This window comes from Hemicordylus capensis, chromosome 6 (assembly GCF_027244095.1).
Source record: "Hemicordylus capensis ecotype Gifberg chromosome 6, rHemCap1.1.pri, whole genome shotgun sequence".
Classification (NCBI taxonomy): domain Eukaryota; kingdom Metazoa; phylum Chordata; class Lepidosauria; order Squamata; family Cordylidae; genus Hemicordylus; species Hemicordylus capensis.
This window is the reverse complement of record NC_069662.1, coordinates 6550226-6570641: the sequence shown is the minus strand read 5'-3', so window position 1 is coordinate 6570641 and position 20416 is coordinate 6550226. Positions and strand designations below refer to the sequence as shown.

The 20416-nt window shown below is 44.5% G+C and overlaps 1 pseudogene; it reads left to right on the top strand.

The window, feature by feature from the left end:
* Positions 1–5238: 5238 nt before the first annotated feature.
* On the top strand, positions 5239–16737 carry LOC128329570 (vomeronasal type-2 receptor 26-like; annotated as a pseudogene).
* Positions 16738–20416: the final 3679 nt, after the last annotated feature.

The following is a 20416-nucleotide window of genomic DNA, read 5'->3' as shown; positions in this document are numbered from 1 at the left end:
CTGTCCACCACGACCCCAAGATCCCTCTCCTGGTCAGTCACAGACAGCTCAGATCCCATCAGCATATACTTGAAGTCAGAGTTTTGAAGAATTGAACATCATTTTTTGGCACAGAGGAACAGGATATGTGTGCCCAATATGCCATGAGAGACAGGAACTCAGTGTCACATGACCCCCCCTCTAAACCTTCCCCCGGGGAGCTTTCTGTCACTTCTGAGTATATAGTTCAAGCTCCATCCTCCATCTATCCCTATCCAGAAATTATCTTGTAAGAGCAGGTAGGTGTCTCTCCATACGTCCATATTTTGTGTACTTCTGTACATGCAAGTTGATGATAGTAAAGAATCAATGAGAACTGGAGAGACTGTGAGACTCCAACTGTCCCGGCTTAATTTCAGAATGCAAATTTACTGCAAGGTATTCAGGGCAAATTCCCTTAGCATTATTTTTATTTTTATTTTATTTTACATTTATATCCCGCTCTTCCTCCAAGGAGCCCAGAGCAGTGTACTACATACTTGAGTTTCTCTTTTCACAACAACCCTGCGAAGTAGGTTAGACTGAGAGAGAAGTGACTGGCCCAGAGTCACCCAGCTAGTATCATGGCTGAATGGGGATTGGAACTCGGGTCTCCCTGGTCCTAGTCCAGCACTCTAACCACTACACCATGCTGCAATTGTGGGATGCACCTCGGATGACCAGTGAGAGATTAACGCCAAGAAATAGACATTCATATCAAATGGCACAGACAGGTGAAACAGTGGGTGTAGGGTGGTTCATTAAACTGTGGTGGGCATAGTCCAGATCAGCATGGTGGTGTTAGAGAGGAGTGTACAAATCTGAATTGTGTTATTATAAAAATGTCTATCTTCAAAAATGAAGGAGGAGGAGCAGAAAGTCAATATTATCACTGCCAGGTCTAGTCCAAAGATCTTGCTTGTCTGTCTGTTTTCCACAGAGCAGCAGATGGCGGTGGGGGGGGGGGCGCACAGGTTTGTTACCCATGATTCCTCTCAGAGACCAAACTTTGCAGAAGTAATTTTCTCCCCTGCAATTATATGGAGTGTTTTATTCTCCACGGCAATCTCTGGCAGCTTTCTGGAAAGCAGAAGGAAAACAACCCCCCTGTGAAATTGGAAAGCACTTAAAACTCTCCAGATGTGCCCTTTAGAGCTGGGATGAGGACAAAAGGCAGGCAGGGCTTTGTCAATTTCAATTCTGTTAGGTTCCCTCCCCTGAAGTCCTGGCTGCAGATCTTTGTAACTTGGTTCTTTTTTCAGGCATGCCTTTGTGCTTATGTTAATGCTAAAGAACAGGCTGATATAGTCCTCTGGATGAAGGAGGGCCCCTTGCTTTACGATTGAGCTGGCTTCAACTAGGCTGATTGATGCCTGCTGTCAGGCTGAAGATGGGCACAGGAGTGTCTGCAGCATCTAGAGAGAAATGTTGCCATCAGGTGGTTGTGCTGGAGGTGCTGCTGCTTCTCTGGCCTCACACACTGGCATTGAAAGTAGACACTCGGACGTGCCCTGTGAATGATCCCATCCCTGTCCCACATGAGTGGTACCAGCCTGGTGACCTCCTCCTTGGGGGGATGACTTCTCTCTTTATTTCTGCCATAAATGGTATTTCCTTCATGGAACAACCTTCAAATGAGCTGTTGAGCTTCGGTCAACCAACGTAAGGATTATTTGAATTTATTTTTTGCTCTTTCTGTCTCAAGAAAGCCTTGAAATTTTACAGGTTTTTTAAAAAACAACAACAACAATCTTTTCATAAAAACAAAATAATAATAATAATAATAATAATAATAATAATAATAATAATAATAATAATAATAATAAAAAAAAAACAACTAACTGACTGACTGATGGACTAATGACTAACTAACTAATAAGCTACTGCTGCAGTGTCATCACTAAACATGGTTCTTCACAAAGAATAAGAAGAAATGTTGAAATTAATGTCAGTAAAACATTAGAAGTTCTACATTTGCAAAATGATGCCTGTGACATATTTTGGTGAGATTGTCACCCAAAGTTCAATAAAATGGCTAAAATCATCTTTAGTGTATTTTTCATGATTTTGGGGGGTGGGGAAGCTTGAGGGGGGGGAAATCAAAAGTTTAAAAATGCAATGCTTTTAGCCTATGCTTATTTAAATCTAAAGAGAGGTCTGATGGGAGTGGTTTTGGTGGGAGAGGAATCCTGTGTAGCAGAAGGCACTGGCCAACCAGGGAGCATTTCATCAAATGGCCTCATGCTTCTCCCCCAGTCACTGTGCTGTTGTGGAGGGACACTTATCCCTTTATCATTCTTGTGCAAAAGATCTCTGTGTCCTTCCTTAGCGTCTGACTCCTTGTGAGCTCATGTCTGTAAAGGATAGGAGTTGGTGGTAGTGCTAGCTTGTTGCCTGCAGTGTCGTGCCAAGCCCAAGTGCCTCTGAGTCTCTGGCAGTAGAGATGTGCACAAATCAGTTGTGTCTCTGTCAGCCCTCCCACCTGTCTGCCCACTTGCCTGAAGCCAAGCTCCAACCTACTGCCAACCCCACTGGCCATATCTGAGTGTTCTCCAACACAAGCTTTGCTCTGCACAGTTCCAGCACTCCACGGTTGGCCAGACTTTCTTAAAAAGTCGAAGGTTTTACTGAATCTGGGGTGGTGCCCCATACTCTATTTTTTACATCTTTGAAAGTTTTCTTTGAAAGATTAATTAATTAATTTGGGTTTTTTTTGTTCAATTTCTATACCACCCTTCCAGAAATGGCTCAGGGTGGTTTACACAGAGAAATAATAAATAAATAAGATGGATCCCTGTCCCCAAAGGGCTCACAATCTAAAAATAGACATAAGATAGACACCAGCAACAGTCACTGGTGGTTCTGTGCTGGGGGTGGATAGGGGCAGTTTTAAATGACCTTAAAATAGTGGGTCATATGCTGGTAACCTCCAGGCTTGACTACTGGAATACACTCTACGTGGGTGCATTACATGGGTCCATAATTCGGAAATGACAATTGGTACAGAATGTGGCAGCCAGATTGGTTTCTGGGACAACATGAAGAGACCACATAACACCAGTTTTAAAAGAACTGTAATGGCTGTGGACAAGTTTCCAGGTGTAATACAAAGTGCTGGTTATTACCTATAAAGCCCTTAATGGCTTGAGTGGAGGCTATATGAGAGAGCGCCTTCTTTGTCATGAATGTTGCCGCCTGCTATGATCTTCTGGAGAGGTCCAGTTACGGTTGCCACCAGCTCATTTGGTTGTGACCCAAGACCAGGCTTTCTCTGTGGCTGCCCCGGGGCTTTGGAATATGCTCCCTGCTGAAATAAGAGCATCTCCTTATCTGTTTGTTTTCAGGAAGACCCTCAAGACTCTCTTGTTCTCACAGACTTAATTAATTTTAATAATTGGTTTTAATAATTGTTCGTGCTAATGTTTTTATTGTCTCTGTTTTATGCTCCTTTTTTATTTTCCCCCCTGAATTTTAATCTGTGTTGATTTTAAAATATTGTTTTGAATTTTGTACACACCCCCTATTGTTGTACATACATATCAGGCAGTAAAAAATAAATAGATAGATAGATAGATAGATAGATAGATAGATAGATAGAACGAACCATTAGGATACTATATTATAACTATACTACTAGCACTACTACTACAAGTAGTAGTGCAATGACCACTCCTGGCTAGAGTCACTCTAGTCTTCCAATTTCCCCATTTGTAGTAATTGCAATGATTTCAGTTACCCATGTGTATAGTATGCTACAGGGAGGCGATCTGACACAGGTTTTACAGAAAGGGTACCTTTTCAGATGGGATTTGCAGTAAGAAGGAGAGGTAGCATCACAAGGGGCACTGGGGGTGGGTGGGAGGTGGTGTTTGTCTAAATGAACAGGTTAGCTTTGGAAGCCAGAGACTGGTGGAAAGAGAGCTTGGCATAGTAGAGAGATCAGAATTCTTTGTGGTGGGTCTCATGAGCCTGCAGGGCATGCTGGAGAGACCCCCGAGCTGGGAGGCTGCTCTTGAGCCTCCCAGCCAGGAGTCAACTCACAAACAAAGATAACGGGTTTGCTGAGCACTTGCTCCGCAGACACGGTTTAAGGAGAGGGTTACTTTGGTGGGTTAGCTACCTGGAGGCCACCGGGTTTGCCTGCAAGCCCGGTGGTTCTCACGGTCAGGAGAAATTGGGCTAGGCTCCCTAGCCTGATTTCTCCTGGTCATGAGAATAGCCTCATTGTTATTCTGAAAACATGTCATTTTTGCCTGAGATAATCCCACACTTAGATTGCCTTGTTTAAAGCTAGAGTGAGTCAGCACTGTGCTACAATGATGACCTATGTCATAGAACTTCTTTGTGAAAGAGCATCTCACTCCTTCTGCAGGATGGTGACAAAGTTCCAGCAGCACAATTTGGCCTTGGCATTTGCTGTCAATGAAGTTAACAAGAGTCCAAATATCTTGCCCAATGTCACACTTGGGTTCCACATTTATGACAGTTATTATGATGAGAGGATGGCCTATCATACCACTCTGGACCTGCTCTTCAAATCACATGGATTCAACCCCAACTATAAATGCAGCACCAAGAAAAACCTCATAGCCATGATTGGGGGACTTGGCTCTGATATCTCCTTCCGCATGGCAGACATCCTAAATCTCTACAAGATACCCCAGGTAAGATTTGTCCATGGCGGCATGGGGAGAGAGAGATGATTCACTGAGCAACCGCCTTGTATGTGGCATCCTGAGATAAAGGCTCTTGAGAGTCTAGGGGAAGAAGAACCAAAGAGTTATGATGGGGAGGTTTTTGGATTCTTGTTGATATCTGTTGCCTAGAAATTGCATCACCTTTCAATGTCTACCAGAAGAGTCCTTGACCAAAAGTCTAGTAACATTAAGAAAATATGCTAAATCGGATCAGGATTTTGCCCTGTCGTCATCCATTAGGGGTTTGCACAGCCCCAACAGTTCATCCTGAATCATTTTGCCTTTCATTGCGGCTGGTTTGGGCCAATCAGTTCTGTACGGTAAGTGGTGGCCACTCGGGGGTGGAAAGATTCTGTCCCATAAGGGTTCACAACATTTTCCCTTGTCATTCTCCTCCACCTCACTCAGGTCCTCCTTTTAACTTTATTCATCACAAAAATAACTGTACATTTCTTTTTAGCTGACATATGGCTCATTCCCCTCCAAAGAAATGGATATATTGAAGGTTCCTTCTTTTTTCCGCATGACCCCAAACGAAGCCCAGCAGTATACAGGAATCATCCATTTACTTGATCAATTCAAGTGGACATGGATTGGGATCTTTGCTGTAGATGATGAGAGTGGAGATTATTTCTTGAGAGCCCTGGAGCCCTTGCTTTCACAGAGTGGAATCTGTGTTGCCTATACAGAAAGAATACCCAACCAATTCAATTACTTTGAAAGGCATAAATGGGTGGCTATGACTGGGAATATTGTTCCACCTTTAATGGATAAGCGAGCCAGAACATTTGTCGTTTATGGTGATACACTGACCCTCATATGGTTGGTCGCACTAATTGTGTCAGCAGAGCAAGAATACAAAGAATTCAAACCAGTTGGGAAGGTTTGGATTACCACAGCTCAGATTGAATTTGCAGATACTGCTTTTTCACGGAGGCGTCATTTTAAGGTACTTGAAGGTGCAGTTTCCTTTGCGATTCACACAAATGAACCTCAAGGGTTCCAGTCATATCTTCAGAACATAAACGTTTCCTGGAGCAAGGAAGCTAGCTTCCTCGGGGAGTTCTGTGAGCAAGCTTTCGACTGTTCATTTCCAAGTAATGGGGTGCCTGGATCATATCCTGCTTGCACTGGGGAGGAGAGGCTGGAGAGCCTTCCTTGGGCTGTTTTTGAAATGGACATGACTGGACATAGCTACAGTCTCTATAACGCTGTCTATGCTGTAGCATATGCTCTGGAGGCTTTCTACTCATCAAGAACCAACCACAGAGCAATGGTGGAGAGGGACCAAGTTGAACATCAAGATCTGCAACCTTGGAAGGTAATGTCTCCAGATAGAAACAGCTTTCTTTCCTTAAAATAACTCCCTATCAAGTGAATCAGCATGCAACTTTCTCCTCCAGAAATAAATTGTCAAATGGTTCAGTGTACTATATATATTAATAATGTTTCTGTGTGCTCATTTCATCTTATTTTGAAATATTGAAAAAAAGTATAAGCTGTATTTTTTATCTCTGTAAAACTCCAACAGTGCTACATGTTCAGGTTTTGGATTTATGCAATGCAACTGTAACAGCAAAGAACTTTTTTTCTAAACACATGAATTGCAATATGTTGTGCCAGTTTGAATGCAGCCAGGATAAACAATGCCCTCACGCAATTACCCTGGCTGAACTTCAAGAGTGCACACTCCATCAGTCCCCTAAATGCCCACACACACCACAAGCAAACGTTGGAAGAATTCTGCTTGCAGTTCTGGTTTACAATAAGCAAGCCTCATTTGTGTAGGTTCTGACCAGATCTGTAAGGGATTATATTCCCCAAGAAGGAAGAGGTTCAAAGTCTAAAAGTACCCCTGGACCCAAACCTCTTTCTGGTATCTCATATTCAGGCTGTGGCCAGGAGGGCTTTTGATCAGTTTTGACTGATATGCCAGTGGTGTCTATTTCCTGAGATCAATGACCTTAAAATGATCCTTGCCACCCCTACCTGCTCCGTGATGGAGCCTGAAATCCACCCAGGGTGAGCTCCCTGCTTTTCGGTTGAGCCCGCTCTCTCCACAGAGCCCGGTTAGGCTCTACACAGAGATCATTTGTAGAGCCTCCATAACTCTCATCTGGATTGGGGGAAAGATTTCCACCCCCAGCTGCATAAAGATGTGAGAAAAAGCAAACCACTGCACACTCAGCAATGCTCACTGACTGGCACTCTGCAACATGCTGTATCCCTGAGCATGGCCCCTCACCCGTTATGATATTTATGTTAATAAAAAATGACACAGGGTAGAAGCCCATGTTAAGTGCCTAGGGATGGGGGAGAACACCCTGAGGCTATTCTGACGATCAGCCAACCCGTTTTTCAAAATTGTGAGTAGCCGCGGCACAGCTACGTGCTGTGGCTACTCACGAGTAGACTCCCGGAGGGGAGGCGCAAAGCTGCCTCCCAGCTTCGGGGGTCTCTCCAGTATGCCCTGCACACTCACGCAGGGCATACTGGAGTTTCCGGGGGCCGAACTCCCCAGCTCCCACCGGCTTCATCAATCACCCTGCTCATCTGCAGGGAGAGTGGACTTAGCCCACTCTCCCTGCAAACCCGGCCAAAGCGGGTCTCACGGATTGTGAGACCCGCCTCCCTGTTTATCTTGGAAACTTCAGGTTTCTTTCCCCAGACGATGACAGTGACTCAAAACCAGTCTGAAGCATTGCATAGTTTGGTGCCTCCAAGAAATGGAAGATGAAACCAAAACCATTCCAAAAGGTCAGACCTAGAGCCATTTATTTATTTATTTATTTATTTATTTATTCATTCATTCATTCATTCATTCATGATTTGTATACTGCCCTTCCAAAATGGCTCAAACAGTAAAGAGCTAAAACAAATTTAAGAAAACAATAACAATTAACAATTTAAAAACATTTAAAAACAACAATTAAACAATTACAGTGATTAAAACCCCCGAAATCGGTTTTTGAATTTTAAAATAAAGCAGATATTAACCCCCCCCAAAATATAGAAAGCTGAGAAAGCTTGGGTGAATCAACCAATCAATCGATCGATCAATTGATTGATTAAGTGAAAAGATGGGTTTTCAGGTGTTTTTTGAAAATTGCCAGAGATGGGGAGGATCGTATCTCAGCAGGGAGCACATTCCACAATCTCGGGGTGGTGACCGAAAAGGCCCATCTCTGTGTAGCCGCCAAACAAGTTGGCGGTAACTGGAGAGGGACCTCTTCAGATGACCTCAATGGGCAGTGGGGCTTGTAATGAAGAAGACGCTCTCTTAGATACCCAGGGCCTAAGCCATTTAGCACTTTGTAATTTGTCCAGGAACCTATTGGCAGCCAGTGTAACTCCATCAGTAACTCCATCATTGTCCCATGAGTGGGCCAGCTAATGGGCAGTGGTGAAGGCTGCAAAAGTCAGCCTTCACCACACATGATACCAGGACTGTCTGGATGTGCGATTGCATGCCCAGATGGTCTAATGCAACCCCAGGCAGTGGGCTGAGATGTGTTGTCCTGACACCCTGGATATCCCACTGTGCAGTGTATTGTAAGGATCCCCCTGGCTGGCATCAGTCAGCACTGGCACACCAGCAGTTAGCCCAATTTACCACCACCACTGAGATCCCCGGGGCTTCTGGAGGTTACCATGGGCAGCCAAGCCCTGTCTTGGCAGCTCATGAGAACAGCCTCCTGGTCTTTGGAAGAAGTAAAGCATTTGGAAGCCCCTATCCCCACAGAAGCAGGGATTTCAGTCAGCAGAACAAAGCCAAAATGATCACAACAGCAGCAACCACAACATGTGTCAATAACCCTCTCATCAAGGGATCAACCATATGCAGTACATCTCTGAGTAAGAGGCTGTAGCAGTGGGGAGTGTGGCAGTGAGCAGTCTGCTGACCCTCACACACCTGCTTGTGAATGTTCTGAGATAAGGGGTTCCATGAGAAGCAGAAATGGCAAAAGGTGCTCCGCAAGCAGTCTGTTATTCACACATTGCTGAGGTGGGCCTGACCAAATGAAGTTTATTCCAGCAGGAGGAGTCAGTGAGTGAATCAATAGGCATCTGCAGAAATCAAATTTTTTTTATTTGATTTGTACCCGAATTGAATCACCCCTGATTTGTTTTGAGTCCACATCTGCCCCCGCCCCTTTTAATGACCTGCCTTGGCCAACTGCCCAGCAGCTGTGAAAAAGAATCCTCTTTTCAGTGGGGAAGGGAGAGCCGACACTCAGGAACAGAGATGGAGAGTAGTCAAAACATTGCCAGAAGTCAAGCACTGGGAATTCCACAGGAATGGGGGAGTGGGGAGGTAAATACGGACAGACAACAACAAACAGGTCCAGATTTTGAAGTCAAGCTTGCTCACGGTAGGGCACGTCACCATGGACGTTATTTCCAGCACAGAACCAGCTTTCAGGCTTCTCTAAAAAGGCAGTGTGCTGAGGGCCAGAGGCGTATCTAGGGAAAATAGCGCCTAGGGCAAACACTGAAATCGCGCCCCCTGGCCAAGCATCTGACACCCATCTTTCAGATAACTTTACCAAAATATCAGCTGAAAAATATAAGTCAAGCTCGTTAATCTTTTAATATTTCAAAAACTATTTAGCAGTGGACTTAGCCAGACCAAAAATTGCTGGAAAACTACAAAAGTATGTGGGGGCTCATGAAATACCCAAATACTATGTGGAGGTGTACTTGGAAAACTAAACAGAAGTGCCTGTCTAATTCTCTACTATGCATTGTAGCATCACCATTACATAAGTTGTAAAAATAAATGCAGAATTTGACTTTCCTCAGATACTCTGTAAATAATTAAAGGATATGCAGAGTAAACTGTGTCACTGCTTGGAATATATTCTAGTCTTTCAGAAAGACAGTTAAAATGAGAGAAAGCGAGCAAGAAACTCCCAGTTGGCCTTAATATTAAGGGTTTCACACTGATTCAAAGACAAACTCACCATTAATAGCCATATTAGCAAGACATCACATTTAACTCACTTATCACAAGAAGCAAAGTAAGAACAAATGAATCCAATCCTAGCTCTTAAGCGTCAGCTCAGTATTCACAAGCCCTGATTCTCTGTACATAGTGCCAATCTGAATATGTGTACAGTGTCTTATATTATATTTTTATTATTATTATTTTTACCCGTAGCCCCTTTGGGGGGCTTCCTAAAGGCTGGGGTTTTTTTTTTGCAAAGATTCCCCCTCACCCTGCTGGCCTCTAGGGCCTCGCAGGGACCATTTGAGCATGTGCAGTGGCCGTTTTTAAAAATAATCTTTTTTTTAAAAAAAGGCCACTGAAAACAAAATGGCCACCGCGCATGCTCAAATGGCCTCTGCAAGGCCTGGCATGACCTAGGGCAGGGGTGGGGAACCTTGGCACTCCAGTTGTTTTTGAACTACAACTCCCATCATCCCCAGCCATTATTGTGGCTGGGGATGGTGGGAGTTGTAGTTCAAAAACAGCTGGAGTGCCAAGGTTCCTCACCCCTGACCTAGGGCCTCACAGAGGCCATTTGAGCATGCACGGTGGCCATTTTGTTTTTGGCAGCCTTTTTTAAAAAAAAATTAATTTTACAAAATGGCGCCCCCCTTCAAGTGGCGCCCGGGGCACGTGCCCTGCCTGCCCTACCCCTAGATACACCCCTGCTGAGGGCCCTGCCCAACACTGCAGCTGGGCTTGTCAGGGAGGCGCAACCAGTTCAGAGCTGGAACACTTGTTCCTTCTGGCCATCCTCACCAACCTATGGCGTTCCTCCTTCTGAGTCTGTACTCTGACCAAACAGTGCTGTTGTGGATCTAAGGCAGGCACCTCAACTTCAGCTGCCTCAAAGGCTTCATCAGAAGGAGGGAGGGAAGAAGGCAGGGGGGCCTGCTGGCCTGTCAGCTCTGGCTCTGCTGAGTCTACTAGTTGATTTGTACCCAAACTTTCCGAATCCAAATCAAACGATTGAGGGCAAAATGTTGTTTTGGGGGCAAAGGAATGGGGTGGGAGGTAGTGTCCAATGAGTGGAAGCCAAAGGCGTATCTAGGAGAAATAGCGCCTAGGGCAAGCACTGAAATTGCGCCCCCTGTCCAAACATCTGACACCAAACTTTCAGATAACTTTACCATAATATCAGCTCAAAAATACAAGTCAAGCTCATTAATGTTTTAATATTTCAAAAACTATTTAGCAGTGGATGTAGCCGGACCAAAACATGCTGAAAAACCTCAAATTTCAGTATGCTGGGGCTCATGAAATACCCAAATACTATATGGAGGTGTTCTTGGAAAATGAAACAGACGTGCTTGTCTAATTCTCTACTATGCATTGTAGCATCACTATTACATAAGTTTTAAAAATAAATGGAGAATTTGACTTTTCCAAGATACTCGGAAAATAATTAAAGGATATGCAGAGTAAACTGTGTCACTCCCAGTGGGCCTTAATACGAAGGATTTCACACTGATTCAAAGACAAACTCACCATTAATAGCAATATTATTAAGACATCACATTTAACTCACTTATCACAAGAAGCAAAGTAAGAGCAAATGAATACAATCCTAGCTCATAAGCTTCAGCTCAGTATTCACAAGCCCTGATTCTCTGTACATAGTGCCAAACTGAATATGTGTACAGTGACTTATATTATATTAAATTTAAAAAAATCTGTAGCCCCTTTGGGGGGCTTCCTAAAGGCCGTGGGGGGTCTGCAGTTCCTCCTCCCCCCCGCTGGCCTCTAGGGCCTTGTAAGGACCATTTGGGCAGGTGCAGTGGCCATTTTTAAAAATAATTTTTTAAAAATAAAATGGCTGCTGAAAACAAATTGGCCGCTGTGCATGATCAAATGGCCTCTGCAAGGCCTGGCATGGCCTAGGGCCTCACAGAGGCCATCTGAGCATGCAAGGTGGCCATTTTGTTTTTGGTGGCCATTTAATTTTTTTTAATTTAAAAAAATGGCTCCCACCTTCAAGTGGCGCCTGGGGTGCGTGCCCTACCTGCCCCAGACTAGATATGCCCCTGGTGGAAGCTACTACACAAATTTCAAAGAAATTGGGCAAAGGGGTGATTTTCCCCCCAATGAAGTTGGCATTGCTTTGTTGCATATTCGGGGCAGAAAAGGGAGTTTGGGGGCAGAAGAATCAGTCAGGTGGCAGAGCACCAGTGGGTACCTGCTACCACCCAGATTTCAAAGAAATTGGTGAAAGGGATGATTCCCCCCCCCGAAGTTTGTGCATCTTTTCAGCAGCCGGGCACCTTCCTCCTCCTCCTCCTCCTCCTCCTCCTCCTCCTCCTCCTCCTCTTCTTCTTCTTCTTCATTTGATTTCTATACCGCACTTCCAAAAATGGCTCAAGGCAGTTTGCACAGAGAAATAATACATAAATAAGATGGATCCCTGTCCCCAAAGGGCTCACAATCTAAAGTGCTTGAGTGGAAAGAACGGGAGAATAAATGGCCCTGAGAGAAAGAGAGAGATGGATGAATGGATGGATGGAGATGGAAGTTTTATCTATCCTTCCTAGTGCATTTGTTGCATGAAGTTGAGTCTGGAGCCTCCTCACGAGCTCTTTGGATCAGACATCCAGGATGAAGTCTGGTCCTCAGCACTGGGAGGATTCACCCAAACGTCCTGTGTGGGCCTCCCCAGTAGCCCCTAGCCGCCTCTGCGTCCACCACTAGAAATCACTGATCTTTCCCATTTTCACTGGCATATGTGTGGCCAAGAGGCGGAGGGTGAGAGATGAGTGGGTTTCCCTGTGGCAGTGGGTGGTGGGCCTTTCTGGGCCTGAGCACAAGTGAGCTGCTTCTGTATGCCTGAGAAGTGTGACATAATGGCCTTGTGATGCTCCAGACTCCTACTACGTAAGCATGTGGGAGCATCTCACCTGTGTTCAGGCCCAGAGAGGAACACCACCTACTGCTGCCATAGCCATGGGGGAGACCTTCTCACCCCTTGGGTGTGCACATTGTGGTGGGGGCACAAAAGGAGACTCCTGGGACAACTCTCCAGGACAGCTGGAGGCCCCCCGAGAACAGGAGGGCAGCATTCGAACATTGCATAAAATGCAGGCTTCTTCTTTCATTAGAAAAATCCACTGCTTTCCCTAAAGCAGGGGGATGTTCATGGGGGGAGGCTCTCTTTAGACCCACTGCTCACAAGAAGGAGGGAGGCAGGGAGGGGGAAAGAGGCAGGGAGGGGGAAAGGCAGGGAGGGGGAAAGAGGCAAGGGGAAGCAGCAAGAACCCACTTTGTGAGAGTCTGAAGTATATCAGATTCTGATTCCAAGTGGCCTGACCAGGGTGAATATACCCACAATCAATTCCTGGGGTAGTGCTTGAGTTAATCACGAGGCTATCCCTCCCTTCAGTGTAGTTCAAGTGAAACATAGCAAAGGTGTCTATTGTGAGAGTGTACTTAAGTGTTGTGCAGGTGTGACCTCTGTCCAAAGGCAAGATCAAGCTATGCAAGTGTTTAGGTGTGTGATGAAATGTTTCTCCCTTTGCCCACTCCTTCGAAACTCAGGTTTCCCTGGTGCAAACCATTTTGCTGAAGAGTGCACCAGTATCTTGATCAGGCTACTGAGGGTAGAAATTTATTTATTTATATTATTTATTCTGTTGTTACTTTTCTATTACACGGTTCATTAAAACAATCTCAAAGTGGTCCACGCAAAAGATAAAACAAGAAATTAAAATATTAACTAGAATATAAAAATACAGATCTGGTTAAAGGATTAAAAAAATAAGCCCAATATAATCATAACAGTCACAAAACAGCAGCTTTGTAATTTTTTACGGTTATACTGTGCTTATACTCCTTACACAGTGTGTGCATGTACAGTTCTGTATGCACATAGTGGTGTTCACAAATTCTGTTCAGTGCATGTACAGTAATACACTCTCAATGCATACTATGCATCTGATCGTAGCTGTCTTATTGTAAACAGTCTACTTCAGAAAAAACAAGATCTGGATTTTAATTTGACTCACTGCAGATTCTCAGTTATAGGGGGCAGTCTTGTTAAAATTATTCAGGCTCCATCTCTCCAATATGACATAACTAACCCTCACTGGTTGCAGACTGGGAACTGGGAATATTATTCCTCTGAAGCCCAAGTGGAAAGAGGGAGAGAGCACAAACCCCTCTAGGGACATCATGTGAAGACAGATTTAATGTGACATCAGAACTGGTCCATTATCCAGTTACCTCAAAGACTGTACAAGGGAAAGACACCATTTTAAAACAATGCTTCACCTATCTTTAGCAATGGGGAATAAACTTTCACAATACTTGACCACAGGCTCTTTGGAGATGTCTCCCTTGTGACTTCCCTTTAGAACAAACAACTTATTTTTATTCTTCTTTTGATATGAATACCACTTTTTGAACTTTGTTTCCTTGATAACCAGCATATCCTTATCTGAAGAATACATTATATCTCCTCTTTTCTTTTTCTTTCCCAACTAGCTCCATCAATTCCTTCAGAACATTTTGTTCAACAATTCAGCAGGAGAAACAGTTTCCTTTAATGAGAAGAGGGAAATGGTAGCTGGATTTGACATAAGGAATCTCCGTCTGTTCTCTAAGTCTTCCTTTTTTACTGTCAAAGTTGGAAGCCTGAATCCCAGTGAGGAGAAACAATTGCTTATTAATGAAAGCATGGTCATGTGGCACAGACATTTTAATCAGGTGTGAATTCCAGAATGGTGTGTGTGTGTGTGTGTGTGTGTGTGTGTGCGCGCGCACACACACACACACTGTATTTTGAGGCTTTGTGAGCTGGAAGCCAGGAGTTTCCGGGTGATCAAGTTCTATGCTTATTTCAATGTCAAAAATAGCATTCAAAATCTAAAGACAAAAAAGATGGTAGCAGATGGTGAATATGTGAATTCCTCATATTTGATAAGCATCTGCAAGTGGGAGACATATTTACCATGTCTTGATTAAATTTTTGAAGGCTTTGAGGGAACTGGATAACATTTCATGCTAAACATAGAATTTCTATCTGCACCCAAATGGTTCTAGGGGCCGCTACATGGCTTATACTAAGCCGAGACATCAATACATCATTCACTGAATCATTAAGACAACTTTTACTTTTCAAGTCCTCAATTTATCCTCTGCAAGAATAATATCTGCCATGTGCCAAAATATACCAATGGATCATTCCTTGTACCATTTTTGCCTTCTTCTGTTCCAACTGCAAACTTGCTTCAAGTCAGCTTTCTCTCATTCTACACTTCCCTTGTGTTTGGTGATAGGAGCTGCCCATTTCAGTCTGTGGTCCCTCCTGCCACCCTGGTTTTGAGAAGAGAAGGAGGGAAGGGGAGAAATCTTGTTGTTATGATTGTGCTCCATGCCCAGAAGGGAAGGTTTCAGAACAAATGGGTAGGTAATGTATTGCAACAAATATTCAAACATAGTGCTGATGATCATATGTGAACCACCCTGAATCTGAGGATGAAATATCTGGACAGGCTACTTCAATATACAAAGCAGAGCATTTCTGGAGCTAACTTACTCCCATTACAGCTGACACTAACAAGACCTCAGGGGCAACAGCTTGTCAATGATGAGCATGGAGATTGACTTAAGGTTGAACTAATCTATTTTATTCAGAAGTATATGACAGTAGGAAAAACCTATACACTAGCTGCTGGTTACATGGATGTCAGAGAGAGAGAGCTTTAGATGCTTTCTGGAAAGAAGGAGGAAGAGGAGGACAATGTCATTCCTAGGAATTTCCTGAGTACTCTCTATCAATTCTGGGGCCATAGAGACAAACACGAAAGAGTAGTAGACCCTAACACTCTATTTCTACTCAGAATGCCCCTAATGGCCATTGGGGTTATCAGTGCAAAAGGTTGATGCCATTGGGCACTCAATCTCCAACAAAAATTACTTCTGCAATGTGCCAGAACCTATTGGCAGATTGTATATGCCCTCCTATCGGTTTTATGGGAAGGGAGGTCTGGACTAACCTCTGGCCATACTTACAGAGTTCCAAACAAAGATTGAAACTTTTATTGAACTGAGCCTTGAGGCTCAGGGTCAAGTGACACATGGACTGACACTGTGACAATGCCTTTTTCTTTTTCAGATGTGGCTGATTGTAGCAAATGCTCAGAAGATCAGTATCCAAGCAAGAACCGAGACAGATGTATTCCCAAAAGTATAACCTTTCTCGCTTATGACGAACCTTTAGGGATCAGTTTAGCTTCGGTTGCAATTTCTTTTGATTTCATCACTGCTTTAGTGTTAGGAATCTTTATTAAGCACAAAGATACCCCCCTAGTCAAAGCCAACAACCTGGAAATCACCTACGTTCTCCTCATCTCTCTTCTACTCTGCTTCCTCTGCTCTTTGCTATTTCTTGGACGACCTGGAAAAGTGACCTGTTTTCTCCGTCAGCCTGCTTTTGGCATCATCTTTTCAGTGGCCGTTTCTTGTGTGTTGGCCAAAACCATCACTGTGGTTGTAGCTTTCATGGCCACCAAACCAGGGTCCAGCATGAGGAGGTGGGTGAGAAAAAGACTGGCCAACTGCATTGTCCTTTCCTGCTCCCTTATTCAATTTGGTATTTGTGGGGTGTGGCTAGGAACCACTCCCCCATTCCCAGATTTGAACATGCACTCACTTGCAGGAGAGGTTGTAGTAGAATGCAATGAAGGATCTGTTATCATGTTTTATCTTGTCCTGGGTTATATGGGACTTTTTTCCATCATCAGCTTCATTATGGCTTTCCTAGCCAGGAAATTGCCAGACACTTTTAATGAAGCCAAGTTCATCACCTTCAGTATGCTGGTGTTCTGCAGTGTTTGGTTGTCTTTTGTTCCAACCTACCTCAGCACCAAGGGGAAATCCATGGTGGCTGTGGAGATCTTCTCCATCTTAGCGTCCAGCTCTGGATTACTGGGTTGCATCTTTTCCCCTAAATGCTACATCATTTTACTGAGGTCTGATCTAAATAACAAGGAGCAGCTCTTAAGGAGAAAAAAATAAAGAATGTTAGAGTCCTGCATGTAATTTTTATTCCTGTAGTGTTTTTGGCATGAAGATAGTCTGCTTGCCTTCACATTCCTATTTAGACATTGAAGCGGGTCTCATGACCCGTAAGACCTGCTTTTGCTGATACTGAGGGAAAGCGGGCTAAGCTCACTCTCCCCGCAGATGATCTCGGCAGGAGCCCTGGGTGGCCGATACGGAGCCAGCAGGGGCTGGGGGGAGTGGGGGCCGGTCAGCCCCGCAAGTGCCCACAAGCACCGATGGGGGCTGGGGGGAGCAGGAGCTGATCGGCCCCCGCAAGCTCCAGCATGCCCTGCGCGAGCACGCAGGGTATGCCTGCGAGACTCCAGGAGCCACAAGGTGGCTTTTCACCTCTCCTCCAGGGGTCTACTTGTGAGTAGCCACGGCGTGGCTACTCACGATCCAATAGCCCGGGTTTGAAGAGCACTCACTCTGCAAACCCATGCTAATGGGCGGGTTAGTTGAGCAGATTAGCCGCTCAAGAACCACCGGTCTCGTAGCCGAGCCCAGTGGTACTTATGATTAGCAAAATTCGGGCTAGGCTCTCCTAGCCCGATTTTTGCTAATCATGTGAATAGCCCCATTAAGTTGTAGGTGTATACAGATGTTCTGGCAAGGCATTTAGCCAAGAACAGTTTCCAGGTTTGTTTGTGAAGAACTGCAGTAAGCCAGCAGAAATGCCCCTCTCTGAATGCATTAGAGCACAGGCAGGGAGAGATGCAGAACAGACGGTATAAAACCGGAAACAGATTTTTTTCCCACAACCCTCCATTTCTCAAAATTAGGCAAGTATATGCAATAATGGTTGATGGGCCATTCCCAAAATTCCCATTCCCATTCAGCCATGCTACTTCATGGGTGACTCTGGGCCTGTCACTTCTCTCTCAACCTAACCTAATTCACAGGGTTGTTGTGAGGAGAACCTTAACTATGTACGCCATTCTGTGCTCCTTGGAGGAAGAGAGGAATATAAATGTTTTTTAAAAAACCCCAAAATCTATTCCAGAATTATACAGGGAGCCAACTGGCTCCATATCCAATATTCACACCTTATCAGCAACAAGATCTCCTGAAGTCAGTCAAATTCCTGAAGGAAATCATCTACCATTCTTCTCTAGCCACCAGTCAATGCCTCTGGGTCTGATTTTGTTTTTTTAAAAAGCTTCTCAAACATGTATTCACTCTTTTACCACCTAGCTATTTGCCAGAGATTTCCCTCGCTGCAACTGCAATCAGACTTCTTGCCATCTAGCCCTCTTGCAAACTTCCACTCTGCCTGGGATAACTTGCATTTAAAAGCAGGCTTTTGCCCTTTTACTTTGCTGGGATCTCACTTTGTCTTTTTGCATCTGCCACCTGCAAATGCTTTTGCCTTATTGGCTTTTGCCAACCTGGCATCTGACTCCAGCGTCTGTCACACTTGCCATCTGTCTCTGCCCTCCACTTGGTCTGGGTGCACCCCAGTTTGTTTGATTTATGCTTGAGCTCCCCCCGAAATGAAGAAGATTGGAGTCAGTTACATAGCTTTTTCCCTAAGCTGCAATAAAAGCTGAAATTGCAGCTCCCCCTTTGAGTTCTATTTGAACTGGGGATCAGTGAGAGGAAATGCATTGAAAAGATCCCCTACAAAAAGCCATTCAAGTGTTCATCCATTTCACCACCAGTTCCTTCTCACCTGGCCCCAAATAGCACAGAGACATTCCCATCGTGACTGGCTCCCATGCAACAATGAAACATGTGTTTTCCTCTAGAGGTTTATGGAAGAAGAGTCTGCAGGCTGGGCAGCTGGAAGAGTGCAGAACATGTGATGCGCAAGTGGAGAGGGAATCCCTCCTCCTGTCTCCAGGAGTGATGTGCTAAATTGGAAGACCATCAAAGCAGAAGTGGGGGAGCAGAGCCCTTTAAATGCTTGGAAGTGAGCAAAGACAAAGACAAGAGAATGCTTAATTTGTTTTTCACTCCTCCTGGCAAAGCTCTTGTCCTGTGCATGGCTGGCAGAAATTCAATAGGTTCAGCCAGCTCTCCCCATGGTTGCAGTTCCCTTGAGAAAAGCGAAACCTGTAGAATGATGTCTGTGCAGGGAGAGTGGGGATCATTGGAGACCCCTTTGTGGCCATGGCTTCATTCCCAAGGCCAGCAAATTGGGCAGTAAGTTTTGTAAAATAAAAATTCAGAAGTCCTCTCGAGCCAGGCCTGATCTGTTACTTCCTAGAGCTGAACCGGGGCCCAGCTCAATGTGCACAGAACCAAACTGAACCCAGTTTGGCACGAGTCTGGTTTAATTCAAACACAATTGGGCTTCCCAATTACATGAACACCCATAGCTTCAGCCCCCTACCCAAGTTTTCTAGTAACTTGAAAAGGGGTTACATCTTGTTGGAGCTAGGACCCTGGCAGCATCAGCTATCAGCTGCAATATCTCATAGTGACCACTGGAAGGTGTGTGTTTGGGATCTTGGATAAAAGTGCTGGGGCCCTCCCCTCTGTGTTCTTCCAGTGTTAGACTCCATTTTCTCTCTCCAGAGATGGCTGTTTGTTTAGTCTCTTTCCCCTTTCAGCCTTAAGCTCAGCTTTCCTATCCTTTTGTAGCTTCTAAATAAATCCTTGTTCTTCAAACTTAATCTGTCTCCAGACCTCTTGCTTGGCTGAATTCTCCCCAAACTGGCTTTGCCCTGCTAATGGGATTTGAACCGCCATTCATCCCCTACACAGTCTCATTTCCTCACCTTCCAGAGCCCCATTGGAAGCCTCTTCAGTAAGATTCAGCCCCTCATTTCTCCCTGCTGGGATCTGACAGAGCATTTTGCCCGAGAAGCTCCCAGTCAGGTTAGCGGTGAAGGAGAGAGGTTGCAAGAGGAGAGAACTCAAGGTGGGGTGTGGGAAGCCAGATCACCAGGAAGGTCCCTTAAGGCATAGGGGTCACCCTTGTTACTTTGCCTTCTCTTCCCCACCTTCAAAACTGTCTTTTTAGTTTCCAGCAGAAAACTGGGGTTGAGTGCTTGGAAACAGCGAGGATTGATTCTTATAAAAGGGTTATTTCCCTAGTTAGGAACGCACGATATTACTATCTATCTGAAATTGCTTGGACTTCCCTCACTCAGTGATATGAAACTCCCAGATCAGTGCCCCAAAGAGCGAAACATCTATCCAGTTACTGCAGGTCCAGACCTCGCACAGACTATTTTTATTTTTATTTAAAAACCCAAACAAACCCAATCCCCACAAAATTGTATTACTTTCCCAGAAAATGCAAGGAAACACTCCCATTGAAAAGTATGGGCAGTGAAACCTCATCGAAATTCTAGCGTCACAAAGAGAGTTAAGAGGTTGATATTTGGAGGAATACTTCCAAATTGCAAATACTTTTACTAATCTATATACCTTGGGTGCACCCTGAGATATCCAGACACGCCCATTTAATTTGTGTACTTCAAGCTATCAGGCAGGTCGGCATAGGTCACTGTGCATGACTCTATCCTCTTACAAACTTATATCTATGGGGACATGCTGTGTTTGAAGCATGAAATACCACCAAGCAAGACTGGGAACCAGAGAGAGAGAGGACTGATAGGCATCTCTGAAAGGAAGGTACAGTAGGATTCTAAACACGTGATTGGAAGAATACACTACCCACATTGTAGTGTAGTTCATAGGAATCTGTTTTCCAAATAGTTGTAAA